General features: G+C 38.4%; 1 pseudogene across 1 annotated transcript; it reads left to right on the forward strand.

The window, feature by feature from the left end:
- Positions 1-6002: 6002 nt before the first annotated feature.
- Positions 6003-10653, forward strand: LOC137732792 (uncharacterized; annotated as a pseudogene). Its single transcript, XR_015957580.1, has 5 exons — positions 6003-6102; positions 6221-6310; positions 6609-6758; positions 7842-9437; positions 9709-10653. The product of XR_015957580.1 is annotated as an uncharacterized LOC137732792 (transcript).
- Positions 10654-24647: the final 13994 nt, after the last annotated feature.

Raw genomic sequence — 24647 nt, forward strand, 5'->3', positions numbered from 1 at the left:
AGCTTTGGAACTTAGAAACCTCCTGAATAAAAATAAATAAATAAAATTAAGAAAATGCTATTAATCATAATAATAAAAAAATTGTATAAAATTTAAAAATCAATATACTTTTACCTAACATCGCGCATCAACCCTTTAGGAGAAAGGCATTGAACCAGAATGGTGGAAAAGTGTCTTTGACTCCCAAGCTTTCTTGCCATCAACAAATTTCTTCTATTAAACTCACAATATACATGTTAGTGAGACTATTTGAAAGAAATTATTATAAAAGTTTTAAAAATAACTAAAACAGTAATAAATTATTATTAAAATATTATGTACATACTTATCTTACATTGCTGGTCCTAAGCCCAGATAAAGGAGGAGGGGGAGGGCGTCAGGTAGTCGACAGCCGGCACTCCTATCTTGTGTCAAATCCTTATGATAATGAATCCCAAACGAAATTGCGCTAAAGTTAGGTCGTCACTTGTTAATGGCGCATTGTGTGGCCCGAGCACAGTGATAAGTAAGCAAGGATTACTGTAGTGAAACAAAGGCCTACTAACGCTCGGGTTAAAAGATGTGATTACGGGATAGAGGTTCAGGACTAAAGGAGTAGAGGAAGACCTAGGAAGACTTTGGAATAGACTCTAAGAAAAGACTTAGAGTACTTGGATCTAATGAAAGGCATGCCACATAACTAAGCTCAATGTCGTTCTAGGATTCATATAGCCGACCTCACTTAGTGGGAAAAGGCTTTGTTGTTGTTGTTGTATGTACATACTTACCACAAATTATGTGTCAGTAAAACGTTTGCAGAGCCACTCCCAATCCTTCGGTCACTCCAACAACAACGTTGGGCAACCCTCTAGACGAGCAATCTCCAGATCATCCCATTTCTTAAAATGTGTGTGGAGTTTGCACTTTCAATGTTTGTACCGGGTTGCTAAATCCTCCTCTATGTAGGCGGTGGCCTTGGGGGATATGTCCTTAAGATTATAATTGAACTAGAAATATGAAAATAATAAAAAAATAGTAAGAACTTTAATAATATTAAAATAATATACTTTTGTTTATAAAATTTGTAAACAAAATTAAAACAATGATAAGGGTTAAAAATGAAAATACTAACTGACAACTCATGTCGTATTGCTGCCTTCGTCTCCTCGGGAATTTTTGTCCTTTTTGGTAAACGATTCGCCTTTTACCGAACCGTCAAAGGGTTGGATGATTTGGGCAAAAATAAACAGTTTCTCTTTTCTGACACCACCATCATTATTGCGTTAAGGACGATTGAAAGCCGTCTCAACATCTTTCAAGATACATTGCACAAAAAGTAAGCGACTCATATGCGACCTATGCCTCCACAAGTGATCCTTCATGCTTTGCCCTGTTTCAGACACACGTTTTCAACTCACCAAAAAATCTGCACAAAATAAAAGGTATGGTAAAATTATTCAAAGCATTCGTTGATCATGAATCTGTTATATATACGGATGCCTAATTAAGTACCTTTCTATTTGATACATCCATCGACAGTTGACAGGTCCAACAATCAATGCCTCATATGGCAAATGAATCATACTTGTAAAGAAATATGGAGGAAATATTTGTTCAAACTTGCATAGGATGTTCACAATGTCATCCCGCAATTGTTTAACATCCAACTTCCGCAAACACCTTGCAAACAATTGCGAAAAAAATCTTGACAACAACACGATTGGTTTCACCACATCAAGGTGCAATAGGTGTCGAATACCAACCGGAAGAAGGCATTGGAGTATTACATGGCAATCATAACTCTTCATTCCAGAAAATTTACATCCCCTCACATTCAAGCAACGTGACATATCGGAAGCATATCCATTTGGGAACTTTATAGGAGAAATAAAGTTGAAAAACTTTTTCTTCCTATCCAGTTTAACTATAAAAAATAGATGGCCTTTCTTCAATGTATGCCCAATTGTTCCAAATCGATGCGAGCTTTGATCGTGTCCCTCGTTTTTTCTTCAATGTCTAGAATTGTCCCGACCAAAGTATCAAACACATTTTTCTCAATATGCATAACAACGAGGTGGTCTCATTTTTAACTTTGACCAATACAGGAGCTCAAATAACATACTCTTGTGTGTCCAGTTCAGATATGTAGTTGGTCTAGTTATACTGTCCCTTTCGCCGAAATGACCAAAATCTAAAAGGTTTAACTGATCCAAAATCTCATCACCGGACCAATTTCTTGCTCTTGGGCAAGTCTCTGTTGTGTCGTGGAAGGCTTTATCATTTTGATGCCACGCGTTGTCTCAAGGGAGCCATCTACGATGACTAAGATAACAAACTTTTCCAACATGCCAAGATGATGTTACGCTCTCCTTGCATATTGAACATGCCAAATAACCCTTCGTCATCCACCCGAAAACCATTGCAATACACGGGAAAATCGTTTACGGTCCACATCACTGATGCTCGCATGGTAAACATTTGCCCAGTATACTTATCGTATGTACGAACACTGTTTTCCCATAAATCATTTAGCTCATCAACCAACGGTTGCAAATAAACATCAATAGACTTTCCTAGATCTTCGGTAATTGATAGAGTCAACATCATGTATTATTTTTTTCATGCACTTCCAAGGTGGCAAATTATAAGGAAACACAACAACCGACCAAGTGTTCTGGATTTCGTTTAGAACCCCAAATGGATTAAATCCGTCAGCGGCAAGTCCCAATATGATGTTATATGGGTCAGCTGCAAAATCAGGGTATATCCGATCGAATTCATTCCATGTCTCTCCGTCTGCAAAATGCCTCATAACATCGTCATTAACCTGTCATTCCTTATGCCATCTCATGTCGCTGGTGGTATGCATCGACATGTACAATCGTTGCAACCTAGGCTTTAATGGAAGATAACACATTACTTTTGTAAATCTTGGTCTTTCTTATGTGATGTCATTTTAAACTTAGCTCATTGCATATAGGGCAATTATCCTTTGGAAGCATCCTCTTGATAACTCCCAAAAAGTAATCAAAACACTTGTTTGACATACAAAACTTGATCTTGCCATGCATCAACTCCACAGTGGCCGTGAGCAATGAAAAGTTCTCGCAACTCGGATATAATTCTTACTTGACATTTTTCAATAGTTTTTCATGGTTTTTTAATGACTTACTGTCCACGATTAGAGGGACGTCATCTCCCCCTTCCTGATTGGTGTTGGGCAAGACGTATTTATAAATGTCATTTAGAATATCCATAACTTGTTCATTAAGATCCACATTAGATTCAACAGTCTCCATCGTATGGCGTATGAAGATAAAGCATGGTCTAATCATTCCCCATGATGATTCTAAGTAGTATAGGTCTCCATCATCCCATTTCTTAGTAAAAGAAATTGAACATTTTCAAATGTCTCCCTCATTGAGTTGTTATATCTCCTACACGGACACCGGATATGAGTTGAACCCAGATTGTGCCTACTTGCGAATTCAATGAACTCATCTATTCCATCCAAGTACTCAGTAGCACATCTGTTCTAATTTTGTATCCACTATCTGTCCATTTTGTCTGCAATCACAATAAAAATACAAGAATTACAACAACTTCAACTATTGTCTTGTCACCTTATGCCTTCGGTAAAGGCCCTATCCCATTCAGGAATGCACAGTTATGTGTTGTAATTTACGGTTTTATTGGATTAAATTTCGACATGGGCAAATTTCGACAGCATCACCTTACAGTTCTTCAAGTGCATGCCGTAGATATATAATATCTACCATGCACTCGAAGAATATCAGGAAATGTTACCAAAGTTCCGACTATCGAAACCTAATTCGTGAACTACGACACATAACTATACATTCCCAAACTGTCCAAAAAATGGGACAATTCAAGAATTAATTGGATCGTAATCATGCTTTCGCATCCATGCACAAAATCCAACTAATTCTCAAACAGGAAACTAAGCTTTTCTTGAAAAAAAGTGTACGAAGTTAAGTAGTATTAACTTCATACAACACAAAACAATTTTGTCTGTGATATACAAAAATATGTGCATACAAATAAATTAAATCAAAATAATTACTAAAACTAAGTAAAATAGATAAAATTAATAAAGATTAATTTAGCGAAGAAAATACCTTCAAATTCGTTCTTCAATGATATTCGTATACAAAAATCCTGTACAAAATAAATTTAATTGTTTTAGTTTGAATTCTTAATTCAAAGTTACATATACAAAATCAAATCGCTGACTGGATAAGGATAGATTGAGGAAGGGAGAACAGATGGAGGAGAAGAGAGATGAAAATTTTGCATGATAAATTTAAGAGCACGGGAGGGATTGGAGAAGGTTTTCAAGAGGGATGTGGGAGGGAGGCAGCTACTGCAATTTGGTTTGCAGTTTCTGCCTCCCATACTACTTTTATGATCTGAAAATACTCATCGACTTTGCGCAATGAAGCTTTCCGTCATGCAACAAAATTTTAGCATGACGAAGGCACACATTCGTTGTGCAATGATTGGAAAAAAGATGGTAAAATCCTGGTTTGGCGCTAGAAAATTGTGCGACGGACCAACTGCGTCGCGCAAAGGGTTTTTTCTTAATGATGAACTAAAATGTCGCACAAAAACCCTTTGAGCGACGCATTTGATCTGTTGCGCAATTTTATTTTACCGCCTTTTTTTTTTCAAACATTGCGCAACAAATGTGTGCCTTCGTCATGCTAAAATATTTTCGCAACGGAAAGCTTCGTCCCCTAATGGCTTGAAAACTTTGAGTTTTAACGATAAGGACAAAATAAAGGTTGAAGTGAATAGTACCAGGATTGATTTTTTAATGTAAAAATATAATTTTTCGTTAAAGTGAACAGTATCATAACTTTTACGTTAAAGTTCGCTGTAATCTAAATGCCATCTTATTCAAGCCCTAAAATCCAACAACACCACCATTTTTTGATAAATTTAAAACAACTGGCAAATAAGGCTTCCTCTTCGCTGGCTGTTTGCCTCGTATTTTTCAAAAAGGCGGGAAACCAAAATTCCGTAGCGCAGAGAGAGAGAGAGAGAGAGAGAGAGAGAGAGAGAGATGGAAGGAGGGAGCTCAAGCGACAAATTGCGGAGTATACAAGACGCCATTAGATCCTCTGATGTAAGTAATTCCAGTTTTCCATTTCAATTTCCCCAATTTCAGTGAATTCAATTCTAACTTTAATTAAGGTTTCCATTTTCTACTTCAATCTCGTTTCTCTCACTTTGTGCTTTTTCTCCTGCACTGTGTTCAGCTAGGGTTCTTGTAGTAACGTGACGGACATTTGAACTCAATTTTTATAAAATCTGAGATTTTTTCAATTTCTTTGGGAAATATTGGATTTTTATTCTTTCGATTAATTTGAGGATTTGCTGAGGTTAATTTTGTTTTTATTTTTTAAGTTCACGTTTTTATTTATTTATTTAATCATGGCTCGAAATCGTGTGTTCTACAGGTAGTGGAGAATCGTATTGAACTACTCAGGGAGCTTGGTGACTTGAACATATCAGAGAAATCTGAATTGGCATCCCTTGCGGAATGTCTACCAGTATCCAATTCAATGCTGTTTAGTTTATATTATACCGTTTGATGTTTGAGAAGTTAAGAAACGATTGCAATGGAGATGTACTCAAATTTTGTTTTGAACGAGCTTTACTTTTCAGGCACACTCCATGGTCATGTGTGGCCCAAATTCAGAGAGAAACTGAGGATTAATTTCTATAATGTTCGTTAGAGGTGTTTATTATCGGTATTGTCCAATTTGTCATGCATAAGGATCAATTACTTTTTATTTGCCCCTTTCTTTTCCAATGCTCCTACGGTTGCCTGTAAGTTTAATTTGATGCTATGTTGTAGGACATGGTTGTCTTTTGCAAGTGGTCATAATTCGATATGCAATCTTCTCATGACCTGTTCGCCATATTTTATTGTTCATTGTTTTATTCTTAACGACAAGCTTGACATTCTGCGAGGACTATACTTGCTTGGACGTAAACCAGTGCATGTTAAACAAGGCTATATTACATGTGGCTGTAAAATACGTAGAATCTGATATATCCAATGCTCTAGCACATTTCCTTGCCCTCGGGATCAAGGTAATATGTCTTTTCGTGCAGTGTGCCTGTATTAAAAGTCAGGGTGTAAGTTTCTTATACCTCAATGCAACCCTTGGTACCTTAAATTCTAACTTTTTGAGGATTATTTACCTGTTAGGCTAGCATATGGTGTGTTAAGCACCTAAAAATGACTCTTATGTCAAGTGAGGAGTCTCAAGAGGAAGAGCACGGCAATCTGTTCTTTGAGGTAAATAATAGTGGACACCGTTAGTTTTCTTTGAGGAATGTCTGCAGGTAGCTTCTCTTTTTCTCTTGAACCAAGCCATACCTTTTACTGTATATGGTGTTTATTTCCTTAAAGGGTTATTTTTCTGAAGTTCATTGACATGTTGGATGTGCATAACTTTTTCGCTCTTTTAGTTGCTGGTATTTCCCATAACACACCATGCCATATGCATGAACTGCTTACAGCATTTGTCTGCTGCATGGTGCACCAACTGTCTGGTAAAAATTCAGTTTTCTTCATATTGTACTCATTTTTGCAGCTGCTTCTGGATCTTCTGATCTTCTCTGGTGCTAGTTTCTCAGCTTTGGCAAGGTTCCCTGTTTCTGTTGACAAGCTGTCAGTGGATACTGTTGAGAAATTCTTGGTGGAACAGTTAAACTTGATCAAAGATTCAATATCAGAGATTAAGGTACTTATTAATTGCACTGTGTTTCCGGTGCTAATTTTTATGATAATTAATCTGATATAAGTATTAAATACTTAGTTTATGTACTAGATCTTTTATGTAATGTACTAATTTGTATTCAAAGATGTCACAACTTTGAGATGCTACAGAACGATTAACGAAAAGGATGGCTTCGCTTTTTTCTTTTCGATATTTTTGATATAGAAATTACTTATCAAATATTTTCTTTGTGGAATGAATTTTAGTAATAACCAAAGAAATGCTTTGCCAAATCCACTATTGCTAAGTACTTCGTGAGTCGGGACTTATGAATTTCTGATGTTTAATACAAGGAAAAAAGCTAAGATTGACATTAAGGCTCCAATGAAGTGCCTGGGAATCTTTACTGGGTATTAGAGTGTTGATTAAATCTTATTTCTTTTGAATTCAGCTCAATTATACGTATGGATTCCATAAATAATTTTATATAGCTATTTGTTTGTTTTTGAAATATCACTTTTCTTTTAATTTCCTAAACGTATATTTATTCAAACGGACCCCGTGCTTTTAAAATGGGTCATACTGTATTTCGTTGTCTTTGAATTTGTCCATAATCCATGTACTACTCATATCTGACCCAACCTTGTGGTTTCTTAGGCACTAACTTATGCAAGTCAGAGGCACATTGAGCACTTGTGCGTGACTGATGCATATGCAATCGAAGGCACATTTTCATTAATTTGTTAAATGACAATTCAATAAATGGGCCATGACTAAACAATTCAAGCATAAAATGTTGTGCATGTATATTGTTATTTATGGAAAACTGATCTCTTTGTGCATATGGTGTGAATGAGTTTGATGTTCGTCTATGAACTTTTGATATGAGTGAGGAGAATGCTAGTTCTTAACTGCCTTAATTTCCTTTACTGACATGTGAGCATGCTGGTGCAATATATATTTATGTTTTATTGAACCTAAAATATTCAGTTTTATTGATTTTAAAACACCGCTCATGTCTCACATTATTATATTTTAAAACAAATTATTATATATTTTAAAACACCGCTTATGTCTCACATGGGGCTTTCTAACATCTAATTGTAGAGAATTCGGTCATTTGAATCAGTAGGAAAGGTCACATTGGAGGTCATTGATGCTGTAGTAAGACCATGTGTAGCATATGCTCGAGCTGTAAATTGGGAGTCTTGGGAAGAAAAGCTTGAGATGGATAAATCTGGAATGGAATTTGAAGGGGTCAGTAATATGAATCACGTTATTAATGTAACAAAGTACACAATAGAAAAATTGTGTGAGATAGGCGTTGTTGCTGCTAATAATGGGGGCAGTCTGGTAAAGGTTCTCAATTTTTCGTGGAAAGGTGTAGTCACTTTGCTTCAGCTTGGTGAGGGGGTATGCGCAACAGAGGTGAATGTAGCCAATATAATTTCAAATCTTGTCTCATTGGTCAATGAATCTTTAAGATGTGCAGCTGAGGCTTGGTCATCATCTTTGAATGAAACCATCTCCGTGACAGAAGCTAGAAAGACATTTCTTCCAGTAAAGTTTTATCTGATTAATGCAATAAAAATATCTACCATGTATCCATTTCAAGCATGTCTGGTACAGAGGGAGATAACAAATGCATCCTGATGATCTCGAGCTTTAAAATTTCATCGAGCAATGAAACCGGTTAAAAACTGCCGCTGAAGTTTTCACAGAACTCTTGGAGAAAGCATCCTTGGATCTACTATTTTCGTTACTGAATTCATCTCAAGTGAAGCATCCGTGCAAGGTTGAGATTCTAGACTCTCTGTTCAAAAGAGGAAGCTGCACAGATGCTGTCTCTGGAGATATGAGTAAATTTAATAAGATAAGTTCATTGGATGAAATCATTTCTTTTTGTGGGGAAGCATTGTCCGGAGAAAAAGACTAGTTGCTTGGTCGTGTATCGTTATTTCTTAGTTTGTTGAAATTTTCTGTTTATCTTGAAGTAGATGTAATATTTGGGATTACGAGAAAGCTTGGTTGGTTCTTGGATATATTAATTGATGAAAAGGTATATTCTTCCATTTTGCTTGTGCCAGTTCCCGTCTTATATGGTTCTGGAGAAACCGTGGAAGCTGTCTGGCAGCCTATGTTTTCTTGGCTTTTGAATGTATTAGAATTCTTCATGCTTGTGGTCTCTTCCAGTCCTGCTTGGAGGGAGTTGGAGGCTTTCCTTCTTGAGAATATATTTCATCCTCACTTCCTTTGCTGGGAGATTGTAATGGAACTTTGGTGCTTTATGCTGCAGTATGCTGAGCCAGGGACGGTGAGTGGCATCATTGGTAAACTGTGCTCATTATTGAAGTTAGTGGCATCTTCTGAATCAGTTCTTGTACCTGGTTCTGCTCTCCGAAAATTGGCAAGATCAATCAGCATGCTTCTTACTTTTGGCGCACAATCTATGTTAGACCAGGTTTACATGTCCATTGTTAGTGATGAGGGAACTCAGTCATCGTCAGTTATGCGTCTAGCCTTGTTCATGGAAGGATTTCCACTGAATTTACTCTCAGACAAGTTGAGAAGTATTACAACTCAAAGAATCATTACTGATTACCATGTCTTCATAGAAAATTTTGATGACAAGTTTATGAGATCTTCTGGTTCTGGTGCATATGGTGTCCCAGTTTTTGCTTTGTCTGCTTCATTGTAGTCTCTGTAAGTAAATAAAAACCTCGACTCATTCTTGAATATGTCTGTTCTTAGTTCAATAACTTTATTCTTTGTCGTATCCGTTGCTTCTTGGATCATTTCAGTGTGAGAAATGTTTTTGTTTTTTTTTTTTTGTATTCTTTTGTGGGTGCTAGCTATCATTTACTCTTATCCATTTCCATAATTGCATAAAATTTTTCCTGGCTCTTTATTGTCTACCTTTCATAATAGCATTCACGAACCAATATATTTAACAAAGCTTTTTCCTCTCCTGCAGCCAGATCAGTATATCCAATAACGACGTGAAGACCCTGAAGCTCCTAGTGTCCATCATTCATAACTACAAAGTTTCTTCAGATAAACCAATGAAGGACCACTACTGTAAGCTTTTGAGTGAAACATTCGTTATCATCTCAAAAATGAAGCACCTGTATGCATCTGACGAAATGGTGAAAGTAATCTTTGAGCTCGAAAACCTGTTTATCTCAGGACCTGTAGCTACTGATACACAATTGTATGAATGCAAACCAAATCTGGCACTTTTCATGGCAGGCCTTGCTCATATGGAAATCAATGAAACTAATGAAAGTGCCAGGATCTCTGCTCTGTGGGAGTTGTATCACATGCTGTTGAGAGAACAGCATTGGGCATTTGTTCACTGGGCGATTACAACATTTGGATATTTTTCTGCTCGGACAGGTTGCAATGAGCTTTGGAGATTTGTGATGGAGAATGCAGCGCTTTCATATGATTTAGAATCTGGAAATGAGGCAACTGTGGAAAGATTCATGTCTGAGTTTAAGATATATCTCGAGAAGGAAACAGCGCTTCTTACAGCGACATCTTGTTCTGACCAGCTTCGTCTGCTTGTGAGGGAGGGTCTAACTCTGAAAGAAATGTTTCAGAAGATTTCAGATGCCATTGTGGAGACATCAGAATGTGAAAACATGGAAATCGACTGTGAAAAGCAAACGGAGTTCAATGGTGGGAAGCAAACCAATAAGGAAAGGAAACTTCCGGATGGAACTAGGAAGGGAATGGAATTGCTAGAGAGTGGAATGAAGGTTATTGTTGATGGTCTGTCACAGTGGCAGCAAATTCAATTTGGCTCGGATGAAATTCACGACAAATTCTTGACGAACTTTTCTCGTCTTGAAGATGAAATTGCTCAACTAGTTGGCCTGGCTGGTAATGATTAGGTTGCAACTTGCAAATTTATGGTTCTTTCTGTTAAATGAGATCAGTATGCACATGCAGTGCAGAATCCTAGTTGGCAAGCATGGGTTGAGATCAGTATGCACATGCAGTGCAAAATCCTAATCGTGCTATTGGATCTGAGTGCTATTGTGTGCTGTGACTGTGCTGCTGCATGTGTGGCGTGCAGTCACTTGAATTTTTAAATTGTAAAGATTGTATGTTGTAGTGTTTATAAAAAGCCTTCCCGTAAGGCCTGGGAAGTATGATTAATAATTAACATCAGAAATTATAACATGGTATTGAGCCTTTTTTTGGTCTAACGACATCGATTCTCCTTTTCTTCCCACGCTTCAATGGCTGAGAACAATGTTGTCCCCTCCTCCTCCACTTTCAACCCTACTTCCCCTCATCCGTTCCACCCCTTCACCACTGTCGTTAACATCAAACTTGACAGGACCAACTACCCACTGTGGTTGGCCCAAATTCTCCCAATTCTCAAGAGCAGAGATCTGATGGGATATGTTGATGGAACGATGGAGTCTCCTCCCAAGCATCTGCCGGGTGTAACAACTGTGAACCCTGCGTACACTGCATGGGTCCAACAGGATCAAATGATCCTTAGTTGGATCAATGGCTCGTTGACGGCTTCTGTCCTGTCTATCGTGGCGAGCAAGAGGACTGCTCGAGCCACCTGGGAAGCACTCGAGCAACGGTATGCCTCTACTTCACAAAACAGGATTTTGTTTCTGCGAAATGAATTATTGCAGACGAAGAAAGGTGATCTAACTGTGGCCGATTACCTTGATCGCATGAATGCGATTGCTGACAACCTTGCCCTAGCAGGGCAACCAGTGAGTGATGATGAACTGGTCCAGATTGTGTTAAACAACCTAGGACCTGCCTTCGAGATGACTGTCAGTGCTGCTCAAGCTCGTGATTCTCCAATCACTTACCCTACTCTTGAGGCACTGTTGTTAACTACTGAGCGAAGAATGGCTGCGTACACTGCTCTATTGGTGGAATCTGCGCAGGTCAATGCTTTTGTTGCTTCTCGTGGTCGAGGTGGTGGCCGCACTCGAGGGACTGGGAGAGGTGCTTCCTCATCCTATCGAGGTAACATGTTCAACCAACGAGGCAATGGCCCTCGAACCAACAACAACTCTCGCACCATGCCATGCAGTGGAGAGCGGGTTGTCTCTAATGGTGAGAGAATTGTTTGTCAAATCTGTGGCAAACCAGGTCATCCGGCCCTTGATTGTTATAATAGGATGAATGCTGCGTTTGAAGGACGAATTCCCACTCAACGCCTTGCAGCCATGTCGTCTGCCCCTGTCACTCTCAACAAACAACAGAATGGTACCTGGCTGTTGGACACTGGCGCAAATGCTCACATAACTCCTGAGTTTCAGAACCTTGTTAACCCTAAAGAGTATAATGGTAATGAAACTATTGGAGGTGTAGGTAATGGCTCTGGCATTTCTATCTCTCATTCTGGTTCAAATAAATTACATACTCCAACTTGCTCGTTTGAAATGCATAACATCCTTCATTGTCCTTCTGCCTCCCAAAATATACTTTCTGCGCATAAGTTCATTTTGGACAACAATTGCTATCTTCTAATCTTTCCCTATTATTTCCTTGTTAAGGACCTCAAGACTCGGAAGACGCTTTTCCGAGGGAGATGTAAGAATGGATTATATCCATTTCCATGTGGCACTGGACAACTCAAACATCCAATTTCAGCATTTGTAGGCCTTCGGTGTTCGGTGAATACATGGCATGCAAGACTAGGTCACCCTGCCACTTCCATAATTAAGTTTTTAATTTCCAATAAATTGGTACCAATTCACGGAACTTCAAATGTAAGTTTTTGTCAGTCGTGTCCCTTAGGCAAGAGTACAAAGTTACCTTTCAAATTGTCTGAGTCAATGTCTCAATCTCCTTTGCAACTTTTACACTCTGATGTGTGGTGTTCTCCCATTAATTCTAATGAAGGTTTTCGTTATTACGTTTTGTTTGTGGATGACTACTCTCGTTATTCTTGGATCTTTCCTATGAAAAACAAGAGTGAAGTGTTCGAAATCTTTGTTACATTTAAGGCCAAAGTTGAAAAAATGTTTGATTTGTCCATTAAAACCCTTCAATGTGATGAAGGTGGCGAGTATAAAAGCCATGCCTTTCAAAAATTTCTCAATGATAATGGCATTTCACAACGATTTTCTTGTCCTAAACACCCTGAACAGAATGGAATTGCCGAGCGAAAACATCGACACATTATTGAAACAAGTATAGTCATGCTTTCACAATCTCACATGCCCAAAATTTTTTGGTTTGATGCCTGTTCCATGGCAGTTTACTTGATAAATCGTTTGCCAACTAAACTTTTGTCTTACGCATCCCCTTATGAGAAACTTTTTCAAAAAAAACCAAAGTATGATGTTTTAAAGGTGTTTGGTTGTCGATGCTTTCCTTGGTTAGTGCCTTATACCCAAAATAAACTTCAACAAAAATCCAAAGCTTGTGTTTTCTTGGGTTATTCACTGAATCATCAGGGCTACAAGTGCTTGGATCTGTCTACAAGACGCATTTATGTGTCTCGCCATGTCCTATTCGATGAGGACTGCTTCCCTTTTCAGGGACTCACATCTTCTTCAGAAAGCGTCACATCTTTAGGTACACTTCTGACCCCAAATCTCTTATTGACATTTGACACCCCTAGCAGATCTAATTTGCATCAACCACTAAACCCTAATCCAACCACTCTTGCCACAGGACCCTCTCCAACTGACACCCATCCTAACCCTATTTCATCTCAACCTTGCCCTACAATACCTCTGCCATCCCCTACTATCCAGTCTATTGCACCATCAAATGAGCAAGTCGCTGAACATTTTGAACCTGTGCTCCCTGCTACTCCTGATGCTCCACACTATCACGTTACTACTCGTTCCAAGTCAGGGATTCATAAACCCAATCCCAAATATGCCATGCATTTAACTGTTGACACGTTACCTGTTGAACCAACGTGTTTCAGTCAAGCTGTTAAGTATCCGGAGTGGAGAAATGCGATGAGTCAAGAATTTAATGCATTGCAGCGACGTGGAACTTGGAGTTTGGTTCCCCATCATTCCAACATGAATTTGCTTCCTAACAAGTGGGTGTTTAAGTTGAAGAGACGTGCAGATGGTACGATTGAACGACATAAAGCGAGGCTTGTCGCCAATGGGTTTCATCAACAGGCTGGAGTGGATTACAGTGAGACCTTTAGTCCTGTTGTCAAGCACAGTACGATCAGGCTTGTTTTAAGTCTTGCTGTGTCTAACAAATGGCAGGTCAGGAAGCTTGACGTGCAAAATGCGTTTCTGCATGGGTTTCTGAAGGAAGAAGTTTACATGCGCCAGCCGCCGGGGTTTGTTGATCAGCAATTCCCAAATCATGTGTGTAAACTTCAACGTAGTCTTTATGGTTTGAAGCAAGCGCCCAGGGCTTGGTTTCAGAGGTTCTCAGATTTTTTGCTCGAACTAGGGTTCCAGGAATCCACATGCGACTACAGTTTATTTGTGTTCAGACACAACGGTGTGTATTTGCTTCTCCTAATCTATGTGGATGACATACTCATCACAGGCAATAGTTCTCACCAAATATCCCGATTGATTCAGCGCTTGGGTACGTTGTTCTCCATGAAAGACTTAGGAACCCTTCATTATTTTTTGGGGGTTGAAGTCAACTATTATGGGACTGCTATGCATCTCTGTCAATCTAAATATGCATTGGACTTGCTATCTCGCACCAAATTTACTGAAGCCAAGCCTATATCTACTCCCGTCTCATCCGGTCAAAAGCTCAGTGCGCATGGGGGCGAACTGTATGACAAACCAGATGTGTATCGTACAAATGCAGATCTTTGAATAATGATCTTAACCAAGAGAGCTCAGCCGCAGTGTATGCCAACTGCCTGTACTCGGCTTCAGCACTAGACCTAGAAACAGTCTTCTGCTTCTTTGAACTCCAGGATATAAGGTTGGAACCAAGATATATACAAAAGCCTCCAGTTGAATGACGAGTATCCGGATTCCCTGCATAATCCGCATCAGAGAAAGCACTGAGTTGAGTAGGTCCAGGTTTATAGAGAAGACCATGAGTATGCGTGGCCTTCAAATATCGTAAAATCCGTTTGACGGCCATCCAGTGAGTTGTTTGGGGAGCATGCATAAATTGGCATACTTGGTTGACAGCATAGGTCTAATCCAGTTTTTCATGCACAAACTAAACACTTGGAAGTTGACTATCACTATGTACGGGAGCAGGTGGTTCGTGGGCAATTATTGGTTAATTATCTTTGTTCGCAAGATCAACTTGCTGACCTGTTTACCAAAGGTCTGTCTTCGTCTCGGTTTAAGTTCCTTGTCTCCAAGCTTCCTGTTGTTCCACAACCTGTCAGCTTGCGGGGGGCTGTTAAATGAGATCAGTATGCACTGAGATCAGTATGCACATGCAGTGCAGAATCCTAGTTGGCAAGCATGGGTTGAGATCAGTATGCACATGCAGTGCAGAATCCTAATCGTGCTATTGGATCTGAGTGCTATTGTGTGCTGTGACTGTGCTGCTGCATGTATGGCGTGCAGTCACTTGCATTTTTAAATTGTAAAGATTGTATGTTGTAGTGTTTATAAAAAGCCTTCCCGTAAGGCCTGGGAAGTATGATTAATAATTAACATCAGAAATTATAACACTTTCCTGGACATTTGTGTAGCGATGCTTAACAGGTGAGGTACTGAATTAGTAATAAGCATCTGTATATAGTATACTCGTAAATGATGAATGAGTATGATCTCCTTCACCACTTTGTCCAACATTCGAACGGTTGTGCTGCTTCGTCAAGTTTGTTTATATATTACCGAAAAAATGTCAACAGTAAGAGTCTTATTCACCTATCGTCGTGATCTCAGATGGTGGACTGTTGTAGTAATTAGTTAACTAATTTGTTATGATTAGATAAAGTCAGTTATATATAATCAAGCCTTCTTTTCTCTAAAATTTTCAAATGTTATTAAGATATCAGAGCCGTAATTGGGCGTTGATGGCTCTGTTGCCAACGAATGGTGATGCAAACGATCTTTTTCTTTGGATCTGGTTTCAGTTCTTTGCTGAATCGATTCCTTTACTATCATATTTTCGTTCCTTCTTTTTGTTTTGCGAATCTTGGTGAATTTCGGTGTGATCCAATTGAAGATTTGCTCTTTTATTTTTTCTGTTCTTGCTCCATTCTCTGAAAATCCACGAACATTTTCGAAAACAAGAAACATCTGACTCATCAGCATCTCCTTCAAGGATCTGGAACTGCACAAACATCATGAGCACATTACCAAGATTTTTGCATTTTCATTTTCGGGTTTAATGGCCAGTTTCGTGTGACCATTTTAATGATCTGGGTCAGATAAGAACCTGAATGAATGTTCATTGTCAAGCAGCAGAGGATAAAAGAGTTGAACCTGGTTGTTCGACTCAAACCATTGTGGTTTGTGGATTGTGCTACAGCGGATGGAATTGAACGTTAAGATCATGTGCGTTGGTCTGGGTTAATCCTTAAATATCCAGAATGGTTGTCTTAAAATTTTAGTTTTAGCCTAATTTTTTTTTTTTTTTGGGTAATTTCAAAAATAAAATTTATGTAGATTATCTTAATTTATTTTATTTTATTTTATTTTTTTATAGATATTTCAACTTAAAAATACTTAAATCACTACAACAAAAATGAGCTTTGGGTACAAAACAAAGAATACAATTGAGAATTTTGTGTATGTTTGACCACCAAAAGGCTGAAACAGTTCCCATTCCAAAGAGGGCACCATGGATTGTGCCCATTGTAAGAAAAAATAAGCGCAAATACATTATCTGATAGCTTTATTGAAAAAATGGACTCTTATTTGTGCCCATAGTTTACTTCTAAAGGCACAATTTTTTGTTCTTTATTATTATTTTCACTGAATATGGACCGTTGAATATGGACTCTAATAGCATCGACAATTGAATATGGACCGTTGGATGAACCAATGACTGGTTAATGTTAGCCGTTCGATTAAGGAAAGAGTCGTTGGGCTCTGATGGATTGGGCGACAAATTTGTGAGCAACTGGGACCCAGTGTTGTAGCTTTGTCGTGTGTGGGTCATGTGGCACATTGGGCTACTGCGGGTGGCAATTTTTTCAGCATGTGTTCGCATATGGCAGGTTGCCTAGTTGACCCTGACTTAAATTGTCAAGAATCTAGCCAAAATGTTGTTTTCTTCCATGAATTTTTTTTTTTAAACAAACAATATTATCTACACTAAGGTCTTAGATTTAATTGTTAGCAAAGGCGAATTTGAACTATATTATTACTAGTTCATTATGAGGCTATGCCTACCTCCTTCCTATGGCATATTAAGGCAAATAATTGTAAATGATTTGGGGTGGTTTAATGATTAAATTTTAAGCTTTATCCCCACCATTGCATTGCATGTCATCTAAGGGAGACAAAATCTATACAAATTATAGTACTACAAACTTCTGCAACTTGATCTTGCCACTTTTACCCTTCTTTAAGAAAATATGTGTGAAGTTGAATCATTTTAGTATCAGAGTCCGTGCAGCAAGAGGAAAAGTAATGCTAACAAGAGAATAGACTATTTAAGGCCCATTGGAAAACTATTTTGTTTTTGTTTTATATTTTTTGAAAATTAGAAACAAGTTGGTAAGTTTTAAAGTGAAAAATTACTCTCAATTTAATAAACAATAAGCAAAATGATTTGACAAAAGTTGAAGGTATTTTGTCATTTTATCTTTATTTTATAGAGATTTTCAAGGAATGACCAAAATGATTGATTGTGAACAAACTTAGGGACCAATTCTATCAATTTCAAATCTCAAGGACCTAAGTGAGGAGTTATATAAATCTCAAAGATCATTTTGACTGAAAAATCAAAATATTCAAATAAAAAATCGATTAATCATTTGAGTGTATCAAATAAATTCACAATTATATTAACATAAATCGAATAACAAAAGCCTCACAAACCCAAAACCACCTAATGGACAAGAAGAGGTGACACTATCGTGATTAAAGTGTAAGTTTAGGGCGGTGTGGCATCTGTTTGGTGGCACCTTTCTTCCTAAAACTGGCGGCAAATGTTTATTCATAAATTTTCTTCAGTGGTCGCACTGGATGCTGCTACTGCTTCCATGTTTTTGTCCTTGTTATCCATAAAAGTTCACCGTTTTTCACTTTAAATTTGTGCGAAGCTCTTTTCATTAGTACGTTTTAATTTAAGTATTTAACCTGTCAATTACCCCTTATTATTTTATTGTGACAAGAGGGTGTTTACGCTAATTCCAAAATGAACTAGCAGGTTTCACAATTCAAGAGACTCAAACTGAAGACATCAAACTTAAAAGTTAAAAAGATTACCACTAGATTTATTAATTGCTTGTTTGTGTTTTCATTGATCAGAATGTACTCCTATTGTAGAGACATAACTTAACCACATCCAATAGGAAAATGACACATGGACTATATGATATGACAGTTTTACCCTTAATGTTATGAGTAGGCCACAAAATTATCTAAGGGAATAAGACGTAGTTTGCCCTAAAGTAATTGGGCTTTTATGACATTCACAGATGATGGACTTTTTAGGCTGCCCATGACACATATTATGGGCTCTTCGGGCCGCCCATAATATCTTCTATCATCGAGCCATACACGGTCCAATTGTGGTAGGCCGCCGACTCTCTAGAGTATCCCCTTGGTTGTCCGACACACCTGCGCTCTTACCAACAAGACCTTTAGAATTGTTAGCTGGCAAGACTACAGAGACCAGCCTGCATCATAAAGGAATTCCTAGTATGCTCAACAGCCTCCCTTTCCAACTGCATGCTAAGGTCTCTTCATTATAAATAGTCAAGTAAATCAGAGAACATAGTAATTCCTATTCACTACTCAAAAACCTCTCAAGTTCTATTTTTCCCTCTACTACCTTTCTAACTTGGACATTAAAGGGCCTTTGGCGGACACCCTCCATATTTTCTGGATGTTCGTCAATTAGGCTAACGGTGTTTGTTCTCTTATAGGTGGAATTTCGTCAAATCAATCGTGTACGAAATTTGCATCCACACTTATAGGTATATGGTTAGGGTTTAGGAAGAGCATCTCAAATAGGAATATGTAAATGGGAAATACTATTAGCACTCCAAAAATCTCATTATACACTCCAAACTTTCTATAATTAGAAAGAAAAATACATTTGTGAGGAGTGTAGAATGAGATTTTTGGAGGGCTAATAACAATTCCCTATGTAAATTGGAGTTCTACTCCGATGTAAGAAATGTAAATTTGAGATCACATTTAACTTCATCTCTTTAAATGGCGGAACCTACCGCCAAAAGGGTTAAAAAAATGTAAATCAAGCTTTTTGCATCTCTCATTGGAGAGTTTTCAGGCCAACAAAAAATATAAATACACATTTCAAGACATTTTATATTTCTTTTATTTTATTTTAATTTTTTTTTTTAAAGTGAACAACTGGTGGCAAGTCACAATTATCCACCCCTTCCAAAGGTTGGGAAGACTCATAGAGGCATTTTAGCCTCCCCCTGGCCACAAGTCTAGCTTCCACACCAGTAGGGGGTTTCGAACCCAAAACCTCCAGTTTTTAGTTTTAAGGAAGCAGTATAATCCACCAGTTACCATTGGACCATATTGAAGATCAACACCAGCCCAATTGGTGTTGAATGGTATTCTTGTCTTGACCCAAGACAAGAGATCCAACCCAGAACCAATGCATGCAAATGCTAGAAAAATCTAGCAATCTCTGTCGGCAAAAGTAGTTGGAAAATTCCAGCAATCTAAGTTGGTTATCCACCTAAATATCTAAGCTAAAGAATATACTAGAAGGTAGTGTATGAATCTTGCAAAGCCCATGTCGGTGGGCTGATTGTAGAAAAGCCTAGAACCATCACAAATGTGTGACTATTATGTAATGCCCATGTCGGTGGGCAATTGGAGTCGGCAAAACACCACCTATAAATAGGTGTGTGATGTTGTGAAATCAGAAAAAAAAAAAAAAAAAAACCAACCAAGTAACCTTGTAAGCAAGCAAGCAAGTGAGAGTGAGAAGAAAGAATAGTCTTGTAAGAGTGTGCTCTAGAGTTTGTCTCTAGAAAGTGAGTGAGTGTCATAGCTTCTCAAGAGTGTCTTTGATAGTTTGTGTTGTAATATTTTGTTTGTGTAATACAAGTAATTTGTTTACTTGTATTGTCTCTCCAACACTTGTGTTAGAGTTGAGTACTCTAAGTTTTCACCCCAACAATTGGTATCAGAGCGGTACGATCAGGGACCGTCTCTATTGAAGCTTCCGAGAATCGTGAGAAGTTTAGTACTTCGCAAGATTATTCGTTAATCTTGTTCGGCTTATCGAAGCTTTGCCAACACGATGGGAGACCTTCAAGTTGTTGGAGGAATCAAGAAGTTGAACAACAAAAATTACAACACGTGGGTGACGTGTATGGAGTCTTACCTACAAGGCCAAGATCTTTGGGATGTCGTCGGCGGTAATGAAGTTACGCAGCCAGAAGAAGACACCAGCGGCACTTTGAGGAAGTGGAAGATCAAGGCAGGTAAGGCCATGTTTGCCTTAAAAACCACAGTTGAAGATGACATGTTAGAGCACATACGGAAGGCCAAGACACCAAAAGAAGCATGGGACACCTTCGCCACACTCTTTTCAAAGAGGAACGATACAAGACTGCAGCTTCTCGAGAACGAGTTGTTATCAGTGGCCCAAAGGGACATGACGATTGCGCAGTATTTCCACAAGGTAAAGTCTATTTGCCGTGAAATTTCTGAATTAGATCCTAGTGCTGCCATTGTAGAATCCAGGATAAAAAGAATAATTATCCATGGATTGAGACCCGAATATCGAGGCTTCGTTGCCGCTGGACAAGGATGGCCGACCCAACCATCACTTGTTGAGTTCGAGAATTTGCTTGCCGATCAAGAAGCTTTGGCAAAGCAAATGGGAGGGGTCTCATTATAAGGTGAGGAGGAAGCGCTCTACACCAAAAGTAAAGGCAGCTTTAAGCAGCGTGCTAGTGGTGGATCTAAAAGAAATGGTGACAAGGAAAAAGGTCATCAAGGAGGAGGGAGTTCTCGGCCAGGGGGAGCTCCGAAGTATCACGGCAATCGTGGTCAGTCCCAGAATAATAAAAGATTTGAGGGCAAGTGTTACAATTGTGGAAAGAATGGTCACATGGCGAAGGATTGCTGGTTCAAAAGGCCTGCAGAAAGTAACGTCGCCAACTCAGAGAAGAAAAGTGAAGATGATTGGGACATCATTGCGTCTCTAGCCCTGGAGGAAGAATGGGACGGTGAATCATCTATTGCTACAGAGAAGAAAAAGTCAGCTCTCACAGCAACAAGTCTAGAGTCAATTGACTACCAGAATGATTGGATCGTGGATTAAGGCTGCTCAAACCATATGACAGGTGATGAGAAAAAGTTACAAAGTCTGACTGAGTACAAAGGAAGCCGCTTAGTGGTGACTGCTAATGACTCGAGGCTACCAATTGCTCACATCGGTAAAACAGTAATTGAGCCCCGATACAACACTAACCATGTGCCGCTTTAAGATGTCTACCATGTTCCAGGTATGAAGAAAAATCTGCTTTCAGTGCCACAACTGACGTCGTTGGGAAATTATGTCTTGTTTGGTCCACGAGATGTGAAGGTGTATCGACACCTCAAGATCTTAGGGACGCCAACAATGGAGGGACGGCGACTGCAGTCAGTCTATGTAATGTCAGCAGAAACTGCATACATAGACAAGACAAGGAAGAACGAGACAGCAGATTTATGGCACATGAGATTGGGACACGTTAGCTATCACAAGCTAAATGTGATGATGAAGAAGTCAATGCTTAAGGGGCTACCTCAGCTTGACGTGAGAACAGACACGGTTTGTGCAGGATGCCAGTATGGTAAAGCACATCAACTACCATACGAAGAGTCGAAGTTTAAAGTGAAAGAGGCGTTGGAGTTAGTTCATTCAGATGTGTTCGGGCCCGTCAAGCAACCATCGATAAGTGGGATGCGGTACATGGTGACGTTCATTGATGACTTCTCGAGGTATGTGTGGGTTTTCTTTATGAAAGAAAAATCTGAAACATTTTCAAAATTTAAAGAGTTTAAGGAGACAATTGAAGGAGAAGTAGGAAAGAAGATCTGTTGCATACACACAGATAATGGAGGATAATATACCTCGAATGAGTTTTCCCAGTATCTACAAGAATGTAGAATACGTCACCAGTTCACCTGTGCCAATACACCACAACAGAATGGTGTAGCGGAAAGAAAGAATCGACATCTTGGAGAAATATGTCGAAGTATGCTCCATGCCAAGAATGTACCAGGAAGGTTTTGGGCCGAAGCAATGAAAACTGCAGCTTATGTGATCAACAGGCTTCCTCAACCCAGGTTAGAATTTGTCTCACCCTTTGAGAAACTGTGGGATATGAAACCTACAGTTAGTTACTTTCGAGTCTTTGGCTGTGTGTGCTACGTATTTGTTCCAAGTCATTTACGTAGCAAGTTTGACAAGAAGGCAGTCCGATGTATCTTTGTGGGATACAACAACCAAAGAAAATGGTGGAAATGTTGTGATCCTACGAATGGAAGGTGTTACACATCACGAGATGTGGTGTTTGATGAAGCATCTTCTTGGTGGTCCTCAGAAAAGGAGGCGTTGCCTGATTCAAGAGAGATAGAAGATAAGTTGCAGCAAAAGATGGGGGAGTAAATTGTTCGAATCCAGTCGAGACCTGATGAGTCTAAAGATTCGCTTGATGGTGATGATGTTGAGCAAGCAATGCCCCAAAACCCTTGCCAAGATGACATATATCAACAACCAGAAGAAGATAGACCTAGTGAAGTGGAAGTATCAACTCCACAATCACAACTAAGGAGGTCAACACGAATCCGGAGGCAAAATCCGAGATACGTCAACGCAGTCATAGAAGAAGAAGCAGCTGGACCTGAGTGCTTCAAAGTTGGGAGAAGAGGTCACTGCAGCAGAGCTAAATCAAGCTTGGAATCTAGTGCCAAAGCAAAGAGATGTGAAACCCATATCATGCAAATGGGTGTGTAAGAAAAAGCTTCATCGTCAACTCGACATGGAGGAAAGAATGAGCTGGTGTTGAGGGGGAGTATTGAAGATCAACACCAGCCCAACTGGTGTTGAATGGTATTCTTGTCTTGACCCAAGACAAGAGATCCAACCTAGAACCAATGCATGCAAATGCTAGAAAAATCTAGCAATCTCTGTTGGCAAAAGTAGCTGGAAAATTCGAGCAATCTAAGTTGGTTATCCACCTAAATATCTAAGCTAAAGAATATACTAGAAGGTAGTGTATGAATATTGCAAAGCCCATGTCGGTGGGCTGATTGTAGAAAAGCCTAGAACCATCACAAATGTGTGACTATTATGTAATGCCCATGTCGGTGGGCAATTGGAGTCGGCAAAACACCACCTATAAATAGGTGTGTGATGTTGTGAAATCAGAAAAAAAAAAACCAACCAAGTAACCTTGTAAGCAAGCAAGCAAGTGAGAGTGAGAAGAAAGAATAGTCTTGTAAGAGTGTGAGTGCTCTAGAGTTTGTCTCTAGAAAGTGAGTGAGTGTCATAGCTTCTCAAGAGTGTCTTTGATAGTTTGTGTTGTAATATTTTGTTTGTGTAATACAAGTAATTTGTTTACTTGTATTGTCTCTCCAACACTTGTGTTAGAGTTGAGTACTCTAAGTTTTCACCCCAACAGACCACTAACTTGTAGTTATTTTATATTTCTTATTGGAGATGCTCTAATTGTATGAATGACTTTAAAATTATAAATAGAAAGAAAATAGCGAGTTTAATGAGATTTGATACAAAAGATATTGAATCTTTTGACATTGGAATATTAGTAGAATTTGAGGATGCAAAAATATTGGGCGTAATAATGTCAACATTGAAGGATTTTAGGAAGAAAGTTTAAGTTTCGTGGCAAAATACTTGACAACTTAATAAAGTAAAACAAGAAAATGAGTTTTTAACATGGATTTTAAGTTGGTTTTGTTTTATTAAGTTGTCAAATATTTTAAGCTTTTAGATCTAAAATAATACAATCTTGTAGTTAATATGCATTAATTTGGTCCTCACATGTCCTCAAAATGAGAACCTTAGGAGAGCAAGAATGACATATAGTCAATCATATATTTGGTTCAGTAATTTTCCACCGATGTTATTATTTTTTTATTTGCATGGCAATAGGATCAGTGGAGGGTCTCCTTGTAATTTTATTTAAAGAGTAATGTTACACGTATTATATTTTTTATACAATATTTTTCTCACTTTCTTAATAGAGGTAGGATCAACCTATGCATATGAGTTTCATGTATGTTAGATAGATTGTATAAATGTGGTATGAAAAAAATAATAAGTATAGCATTTTTATTTCTAAAACTTACAAAAAAAAAAATTATTGGTCAGAATTGTACATGTGTGGGTCAGTCAACCTAATGTTATGTTTCTTAATTAAGATCTCCTCCTAATCCTATAAATACCATCACAGATCGGAGCCATGTAGCATTACAATGAAATCGAAAGTAAATAGAAATGGCCCATGGTTATCTCTCCCTGATTACCAAGAACGTAACACTTGCAGTAACTATGGCCATTTCTTCTTTGCACTCGGTATGCAGTCGATATATATGTTTGACCTTTAATTTCTTCTCTTAAGCACCAAACTAAATTCTCTTTAATCACGCATTTCGATTTTTGAACTGTGAAGGGGATGCTATCTACCACTTTACTTTTGTTGTTGTGAAATATCATAGTTGCATTGTGTATCTTCTCATTTTATTTCCTAAACTTGAGGATTGGCAGGCACAGGGAGAAGGTATCCCATTATAATTTCTGTTGTTGTAATAAACTCGTAATAAATATCTATAATGC

The sequence above is a fragment of the Pyrus communis genome, chromosome 16, assembly GCF_041283825.1.
Source record: "Pyrus communis isolate YQ-2024b chromosome 16, ASM4128382v1, whole genome shotgun sequence".
In the NCBI taxonomy this organism is placed as follows: Eukaryota; Viridiplantae; Streptophyta; class Magnoliopsida; order Rosales; family Rosaceae; genus Pyrus; species Pyrus communis.